Source organism: Lactuca virosa, chromosome 2 (assembly GCF_052849685.1).
Source record: "Lactuca virosa cultivar CGN04683 chromosome 2, Lactuca_virosa_CGN04683_v6, whole genome shotgun sequence".
NCBI classification, from domain to species: domain Eukaryota; kingdom Viridiplantae; phylum Streptophyta; class Magnoliopsida; order Asterales; family Asteraceae; genus Lactuca; species Lactuca virosa.
The window spans coordinates 211,070,676-211,080,126 of record NC_136427.1 but is presented as its reverse complement, the minus strand read 5'-3'; positions in this window follow the sequence as shown (position 1 = coordinate 211,080,126).

Genomic DNA, 9,451 nt, shown 5'->3' with positions numbered 1-9,451 from the left:
CAAAGTGAGGAAGACCCTAAACGGTGTAACCCAATAATCCAACCATAGTTTTATTTAAACTTCATACCTTAATTAGCTTTATGGGCAAAAATTACACGGTCCGGGATCTCATGTCCTTAAGACTAGATGGCCAAGAATCAGAATCGACGCATCCTTAAGAACCCGTCATGGCGAATCAGCTTTCGCTGAAACAGTGAGCCCACCCGAAAGGGGCCCAACTTCTATGCTTTCACTTTTTTGAGAGCCACAAGTATCATATCACACAGTTCTTCATTCGCCAGATTTGACTTTGAGATGGCTTTGATTTTGATTGAACTTGGATTTGTATCTTCATTTTGAGCTTTGAATTCTTCAATCAACTTTTGACTTTCTGAAAGTTTCTTCGATTAAGTGCTTGAATTTTTTATTTGATTCGGGTACTGGATATGACAGTTGTACCCATTCTTCTTTCTTGTCTGTGTTGATCTGATACTTAAGCTCTCTGTTACCGCAAGGGTAACGCGTGTCAACAAATAGGTCCGTGTTCTGTGGGTCCAGAGTTGCCGATAAAGATTCTTTTTAAACATTCAGAAGCAAATCATCCTAAAGCTGTTATTACTGCCCCCAAAAACGTTTCAGTATGCCATTTTTTTTATCTAAGGCTGGGGTCTCGAATTACGGTGTTTGGGTCCCCTAGTTATGATAGCTGATTCTACACTTCCGGCAACTATCCGGTCGCTTTAGGTATTTTGTTTTTCATTTGATTTCTCATTTTCCCACTTCATGGAGCCATCGTATGTGAAGAGTGTCATCATCTCGTAAATTTTTTTTTTTGAAAAATGTATGCATGAATATGGATGTGAACATGAAAATGCACCTAATGTACAACTCTACCCCTCCCCAAGCTTAAATATAAGCATCGTCCCCAATGCTTGGAGAGGGCGGAACAACCTATTGCGGAGGAGGAGGAAGAGGATAGTAGCTGGGATTTCGGGTCCAAGCCCAAAAGTCATACTCATGTTTGCGCTGACGCTCTTGATCTCGAGCGTATTAAGTGGTGAAGACGGAAAAACTTTGGGTCAGGTTCGTAACATATTGATGGTAAGTGTCGAGGCGGGTATGGATCGATTGGAATTGATCCATATATTGCTGGTGATATGATGGTTGTCCAGCATGATGGGATGAGCTAGCACCACCCATGGGAGGAGAGTTTTGTGGTGCCACTCCGTCACTCTCTCCACCTTCCGTATCTTCCTCCTCGGAGAAGGAGTCATGGAAGAGATATGGCGTGATTTGCCAATCGGTGAAGTTGTTAGGACGCCTGAGGGCAAGGATGCCCCGGTTCTCCGGGGTGATGAGGAGCCTTGGATCGTGGTTTTGACCCACGGTCCAATTATGGTTCCCGTCCTCCGTCCGAAACATTCTCATAGACTCAAGAACTCCCGTTGTAAGGTAGGTCTCACCGGGCAGGGGTTGGTGAGTTCCGGGATATGGGGCCCGGACTGGAGCACTTTTGGCCAATAAACTGAGAATGCCACCACAAGATATTTTGTCGGACCGTGATGTACTGAGGTGGGTGAGTTTGTTACAAAGGAATGAGCCATAGTGAGTAATGATATTATCGCCCGGGTGGGCCATCGCATAGAGTATTTTGAGCTCAAGGGCGCTAATGGTTCTTCTTTCTTCTCTAGGGACGACAAGTGAAGCAATAATCATGCGGGCCACTTTCATCACAGGGTGGATGAGAGATGAGGCCTTAGCAGAACTTGACACATAGGGAAGCTGACGCGTATGGTCGGTCCACCACGTAAGATCATTGTATCTTGGGATTGGGTCATTAGGGCCAAAGGTGTGTTCTGTGGGGAGCCCAACTATGGCATTGATTTGGTCTGGGGACAAGACATGATCTTGGTTCATAAGCCGGAAACGTAGGACACCGTGGTCCAAATCAAGTGAAGATAAGAACTCAGCTGTTGGAACTTTATAGCTGAGCTCGTGGACCTTTAACAACCCCTGCCATCCAATGTTCCGGAACAATGTGTGGACTTGGTTGTAGATGTGCAACTCACGGAGAGATGACACATGCGCAAATTGTTGGGTAGTGTGCGCGCGCTGGAGAAAGGCCTCAAGTTTGGCGGCTTGAATTGGGCCACGACAAACCACACCACTATGTGCCGGATTGGGTGGAGATGAAGGCGGGGGTGACGGGGACCTGGGCGGAGGCGATGGGGACCTACGACGGCGGGTCGACGATTTGGTGTGCCGAGTTCGTTTAGAACTCTCACCTTCCATATGCAAAATTTGAGGCAAAGTCAAAAAGTCAACTGGTCCACGGGTCAAAAAGTCAACTGTTGACGGGTCCAGTCAACCGAAGTTTGGCCACCAAAAATTCGTGGGAAACTCAGTTTTGAATGATTTCCAAGTTATTGTCAAGTCCAAAATGGCCCAGATACATGTAATTTGACCTTAAGAACACAAATTCCACAAGTGAAGAATAGGAAAGAATGTACCGAATCGTTAGTGGAAAGGTGTTGTTGTTGGTGATAACGACCTTCTTCAACCTCCCCAGTCAACCGACCTTCTTCAAATTCCACGGGTCAAAAAGTCAACTGTTGACGGGTCCAGTCAACCGAAGTTTGGCCACCAAAAATACGTGGGAAACTCAGTTTTGAATGATTTCCAAGTTATTGTCAACTCCAAAATGGCCACAGATACATGTAATTTGACCTTAAGAACACAAATTCCACAAGTGAAGAATAGGAAAGAATGTACCGAATCGTTAGTGGAAAGGTGTTGTTGTTGGTGATAACGACCTTCTTCAACCTCCCCAAGCTTGCCTACATGAAGAATTAAGCACAAAACACCAAAAATTGTAAGAAAATTTTGGACCTAGGGTTTGTCAAAACCCCCAAATCCACCATGAAAATGCAATAAGATGGTGTATTAGATGTAGGAGATGAAGTGGGGAAGATGAAAATCAAACCTTTTTGAAGATTTAAGCCAAAATCATGAAGAATCAAGGGGTTTTTGATGAAAATCGGACCTTGATGTTTTCTTAGGGGAAAGGGGATGTTTTGGAATGAGTGTGTGGAAGAATGGGGCAAAAACCCGATTTTTTGCATTAAAAACGACAGGATCTGCTGCGCGAACACGGCCCGTGTTGGGGTCAAGAATCCTGAGAAATGCGCGAACACGACCTGTGTTCATTATAAGGCAAGAGGAAAATGGGTCGTGTACCCCTCTGACTGTGGGATTGTTTGCCATTGATGAACACGACCCGTGTTCATTATAAGGCAAAAGGAACACGGGCCGTGTACCCTTCTGATTGCCACTTCTACTTTTTGAACCCAAAAATTTCCCTCTCATTCAAATGAAATGTTTTTGCATCCCAAGGTCCGTTTGGTGATTTTAAATCATGTTTAAATGCATTTGGAACATTGAAAACCAAAAACTCAAAGAAATGGAAATTGTTTTTAAAGAAAATACAGAAATACCCCCAGGTTGCCTCCCGGTAAGCTGCCCTTGTTTTAAGTCGTTGGCTCGACTTTGCCCTTTAGATTCACTCAATGTAGTCTGGGCGTTCCAAGCTATCAACCTCCATGTCTTTATCTTGGAAACCTTCATAGAAGACCTTTAACCTGTGACCATTAACTTTAAACACTTTTCCAGTTTTGTTACTCTTAATCTCAACTGCATCATGATCAAATACATTAGTAACAATGAACGGACCCACCCACCGGGACCGTAACTTACCGGAAAACCATTTAAGTCGAGAGTCATAGAGTAATACCTTTTGACCAATCTCAAAGGTCTTACGGGAGAGGTACTTATCATGGAATGCTTTGGTCTTATCTTTGTAGATGCGAGAACTCTCGAATGCTTCATTTCTTATCTCCTCCAACTCTTGAATCTCTAACTTTCGGTGAACACCCGCTTCATCAATCTTCATGTTTAGCTTTTTGATAGCCCAGAAGGCTTTGTATTCCAGTTCAACAGGGAGGTGACAAGCTTTGCCAAACACAAGTCTATAAGGTGACATCCCAATTGGAGTTTTATATGCAGTGCGGTATGCCCAAAGAGCATCGTCTAATCTCAAACTCCAATCTTTGCGGTTTGTGTTCACTGTTTTCTCAAGTATGGACTTGATTTCTCTGTTTGACACTTCAGCTTGTCCATTTGTTTGCGGGTGATAAGCTGTGGACACCCGATGTTGGACTCCATACTTCTTGAGAACTGATCCAAGAGTTTTGTTGCAGAAGTGTGTGCCTCTGTCACTGATCAAGGCTTTTGGAGTTACAAACCTACATAAAATGTCAGCCTTGACAAAATCTACAACAACTTTAGCATCATCAGTTCTTGTTGCCTTTGCCTCTACCCATTTGGAAACATAGTCAACAGCCAAAAGGATGTATAAATTCCCAACGGATGAAGGAAAAGGACCCATAAAATCAATACCCCATATATCAAATATTTCACAAACCAAGATGGGGGTCAAGGGCATTTGGTTTCGGGAACTCAAAGAACCTGTCATTTGACATCTCTCACAACTTTTACAGAAAGTGTAAGAGTCATGAAAGAGTCGAGGCCAATAAAATCCACAGTCTAAAATTTTCCTGGCAGTTCTTTGAGGACCAAAATGCCCTCCACAAGCATAACTATGACAAAAGTTGAGGATAAACTGTACCTCATGTTCTTCAACACATCTTCTTATTACCTGATCTGCACAATGTTTCCAAAGGTACGACTTATCCTAAATGTACCTTCTTGCATCTTTCTTGATCTTATCTCTCTGTGACCTCGTGAGATTGGGTGGGAACTTTCCCGTGACCATGAAGTTGCATATATCCGCATACCAAGGTGGTGTTTGGATAGCAAACAAGTACTCGTCTGGGAATGTGTCATGGATGGGAGTCGCATCTTCGGGTTGGACTATTCGGCTCAAATGATCGGCGACTAGGTTCTCTTTCCCGCTTTTATCTTTGATCTCAATATCGAACTCTTGCAAAATCAGCATCCACCGTATTAACCTCGGCTTCAAATCTTTCTTTGTAAGTAAGTGCTTTATGGCTGCATGGTCCGAATATATGATCACTTTAGTTCCAAGGAGGTATTGCCGGAACTTCTCTAGTGCAAACAAAATAGCAAGCAACTCTTTTTCTGTTGTGGTTTAGTTGCTTTGTGCACTATCAAGGGTCTTTGATGCATAGTAGAGGACATGATGTGCTCGATCCACCTTTTGACCCAATACCGCCCCAACAGTCGTGTTTCTCGCGTCACACATAATCTCAAACGGGAGATCCCAATTAGGTGGTTGGATGATTGGGGCGTATGTGAGTAAATCCTTCAAACGATCAAAGGCATCCTTACATGGCTGAGTAAACACAAATTCAGCATCTTTTTTGAGTAGCTGACACATCGGCACTGTAATCTTTGAAAAATCTTTGATGAACCGCCGATAGAAACCTGCATGGCCAAGAAACTAACGAACTTCCCGAGCATTTTTCGGGTAAGGAAGACTCTTGATAACATCTATCTTGGCTTTGTCAACTTCCAAGCCTTTTTGGGACACAATATGACCTAAAATCAATCCTTTGTCCACCATGAAATGAAATTTTTCATAGTTAAGCACAAGGTCTGTGTCAATGCACCTTTGCAAAATTTTTGTTAGATTGCTTAAACATTCATCAAAGGAGTTTCCATAGCTGTGAAATCATCCATGAAAACTTCAATTATGTTTTCAACATATTCAGAAAAAATGCTCACCATGCATCTCTGAAATGTTGCGGGTGCATTGCATAGACCAAAAGGCATACGCCTATAAGCAAATGTGCCAAAGGGACAAGTGAAGGTAGTTTTCTCTTGGTCTTCCGGGGCTACCAGAATTTGATGAAAATCCGAGAAACCATCCAAGCAACAGTAATGAGATTTACACGCCAATCTCTCTAATATTTGGTCAATAAATGGCAAGGGAAAATGGTCTTTTCTCGTTGAGGCATTCAACTTTCTATAGTCAATACAAACCCTCCATCCATTTTGCACACGGGTTGGCACCAAATCTCCCTCTGAATTCTTGACAACTGTGACCCCGACTTTTTCCGGGACTACCTGAACGGGGCTCACCCATTTACTATCTGAGATAGGGTAGATCATACCTGCATCCAAAAGCTTCATGATTTCTTTTTTTACCACCCCCATCATGGGTGGATTCAGTCTTTTTTGTGCCTCTCGGGTTGGTTTGAAGTCTTCCTCCATGAGAATCTTATGCATGCACAAGGAAGGACTCAACCCTTTTATGTCAGCAATTGTCCACCCAATAGCTTTCTTATACTTTTTCAGCAAAGTCACCAACTCGTCTTCTTCTGCAATGGACAGCTTGTTGGAGATAATGACAGGCAAAGTTTTCTCTTCTCCAAGGTATGCATACTTCAAATGATCTGTAAGAGTCTTCAATTCTAGCTTAGGTGCCTGCATAACGGAAGGAAGAAGTTTTGTGTTAGAAATGGGCAATTTCACATTGCTATTATCATACCTCATTTTCTTCCTTTCTTCCATGAACTCCACAATTTCCAGCAACTCTTCATCTAACTTGAAATTTTCTGCAATCTGTTTGACTGAATTGTTATTAAAATTCCTACTCAAAACTAACTTCAACAAATCATGGTTAGTCAACTCAAAACACTTTTCAGTCAAAGGCTGGAGTATATCAACAAAATTTATGCATTGAACATCACTTGGGTACCGCATTGCTTCATAGATATTAAAGTTGATGACCTCCCCATCAAATTCCATGTACAATGTACCATTGTAGACATCAATTTTTGTTCTTGTTGTTTTTAAGAATGGTCTACCTAAAAGTATGGAACTCGAGGTTGGGTGGTCATCATCTCCCATATCAAGCACATAAAAATCTGCAGGAAAGACAAGCTCATTAACTTGCACTAAAACATCCTCTAAGACACCTTTTGGGTGTACTATAGAACGATCTTCAAGTTGGATAATCACCCCGGTTTTTGTTAAAGTGCATATGCCAATAGATTTATAAACAGAATATGGTAAAACATTGATTGAAGCTCCTAAATCTAGCATAGCACGGGGGACATAAAGGTTTCCCAATTTGCAAGGAACGGTGAAAACACCCGGATCCTTGCATTTTGGGGGCATCCTTTTCTGCAAAACTGCAGAAAAATTTTCACTTACTTTCACTGTCTCATTACCTCGCAGCTTCTTTTTAGATGTGCAAAGTTCCTTAAGGAACTTATCATATCTAGGTACCTGTTTGATGGCGTCCAAAAGAGGGATGTTGACTTCAACTTTCCGGAACATCGCCATTATTTCACTATCTTCTCTGTCTCTTTTGTTGTTGCTCAATCTTGATGGAAAAGGTGGTGGTGTGATCTTTGCTTCTTTCTCCTCCGACTTCTTTTTCTCCACCATTTTTTCTTTCTTTTCATCCTTCTTTGATGGTTCTTCTATCACCAACTTTTCTTCTTCTTCTTCTTCGGGCATCTTTGGGCCATCATATTTCCTTCCACTCCTCAAGCTAATTGCACAAGCATTGTGCTTTGGGTTCTTTTCAGTTTGAGGAGGTAGCTTTCCCTGATTCTCCATTTTGCTCACCGATTGAGCAAGTTGTGCCATTTGGTGCTCAAGATTCTTGATGCTTGACTTGGTTTCTTGTTGAAAACTTTGAGTGCTGGTGGCAAGGCTTTTGACTATGTCTTCTAAGGACATGCTTGAGGACCCGGCTTGTTGAGGAGGAGGTTGTGGTTGCCTCGGTTGGAAATTTTGAGGTTGAAAAGGTGGTCTTTGTTGATTTTGAGGAAAAGGTGGTCTTTGTTGGTATTGATGTGGTTGATTTGGTTGATAATTTCCCTGTTGATTTCCTCTTCAACCTTGATTGTTGTTCCATATTTGGTCATTTCGTGAGTGATCAAATCCCCTTTGGTTTGACCCGGAATATCCTCCTAACGCATTTGCTTCCGCATAATCCTCGTCTTGAAGTTGTGGGCACATATCGGTTGGGTGCCCCACTTGAGTGCAAATACCGCACGGGTGGGGTGTGGGCTGCACACCTTTGTCTTTGGCTAGCATCATAACCACTTTCGTAAGCTCAGACAATTGAGCTTCAATTTGAGGAGTTTGGACCTCTTTTACACCTCGGGGTGCATCCATGTACCATTCTTCATCATGGCTTGAATGTTTAGAATCTTCAGCCATGTTCTTAATTAGGTTGTGGATTTCGGTTGGAGTCTTGTCGGGTAAAGATCCGCCACTTGAAGCATTAAGAAGCCTTCTTTCCATTGGAGTCATTCCTTCAATGAAATATTGGAGGAGTTGGTACTCGGTAATTTCGTTCTTGGGACAACGGGCACAAAGTTTCTTGAACCTTTCCCAATATGTGTGAAAAGCTTCTCTCTTATGTTGCTTAATTCCAATGATTTCCCTCCGTAGGGCTGAAGCTTTCATCTCTGGGAAGTATTTATCCAAAAACAACCTCGCAAGATCTACCCAAGTAGTTACCGTCCCCAGTGGGAGGTCATAAAGCCAGTCTTTGGCTGCATCTTGCACTGCGAATGGGAATGCCATAAGCTTGATTTGATCCTCTGTGACATTGTGTGGTTTCATGCCCACACACACAACATGGAATTTGGTCAGAAACTTGTGAGGATCTTCATTTTCCAGGCCTCTAAAGGTTGGGAGTAAGTGGATGAGCCCGGATTTCAGTTCTAGGTTGGTGGCTGCCGGATATGTGATGCAAAGAGGTTGTTGAGTAACCTCTTGCCTCGACCATTGACGGAGAGTTTGTTCGGGTGGTGGGTGTGGAGGTGGATTCCCCCCATGGTTGTCTCCTATGGTGTGAGTAGTGGTTGAAGTTTCTGTGGGTGTAGTCTTTGGAATATTATAAGTAGGTGAAGATGGTGGAGTGGTATTTTTGGGTGAGGATGGTTGAGATGAAGGTGATGGACTTTCTGTTTCGGAAGCGGACACACTTGAGAGGGGTATATCCTCCCAAATGTTAATGACTGGAGGGGTAGATGATGAAGAAGTCCCGGAAACCAGTTGCCTCTTACGAAGCTTGGCTTGCTTCCTTAACCTCTTTGCAGTCTTCTCTATCTCCGAGTCAATTGGCAATGGTATACCTGTACGAAAAGATCTAGGCATAAACAATTAGTAACACCGTGTCCCCGGCAACGGCGCCAATTTGTTAGGGATGTCAAACCCAACAAATAAAGGGGTACAATAGACTCCAAATACACTGCTTGAATGCACTAAAAAGGTAGTACAAGGCAAGCAGGGTCGAACCACAAAGACACGGGATAAAAGTATATACCTCTTTGCGCAAGGTACTTTGGTTACAAAGGGGGATTTGTTTGCAAAAGTCAAATAATGAAAATAACAATCAACTTTGAAACATGCAGAAAATGAAATAGATTTGTAAACAAGTTGTAAAAGTGCTTCCAGTTCTAGTTCT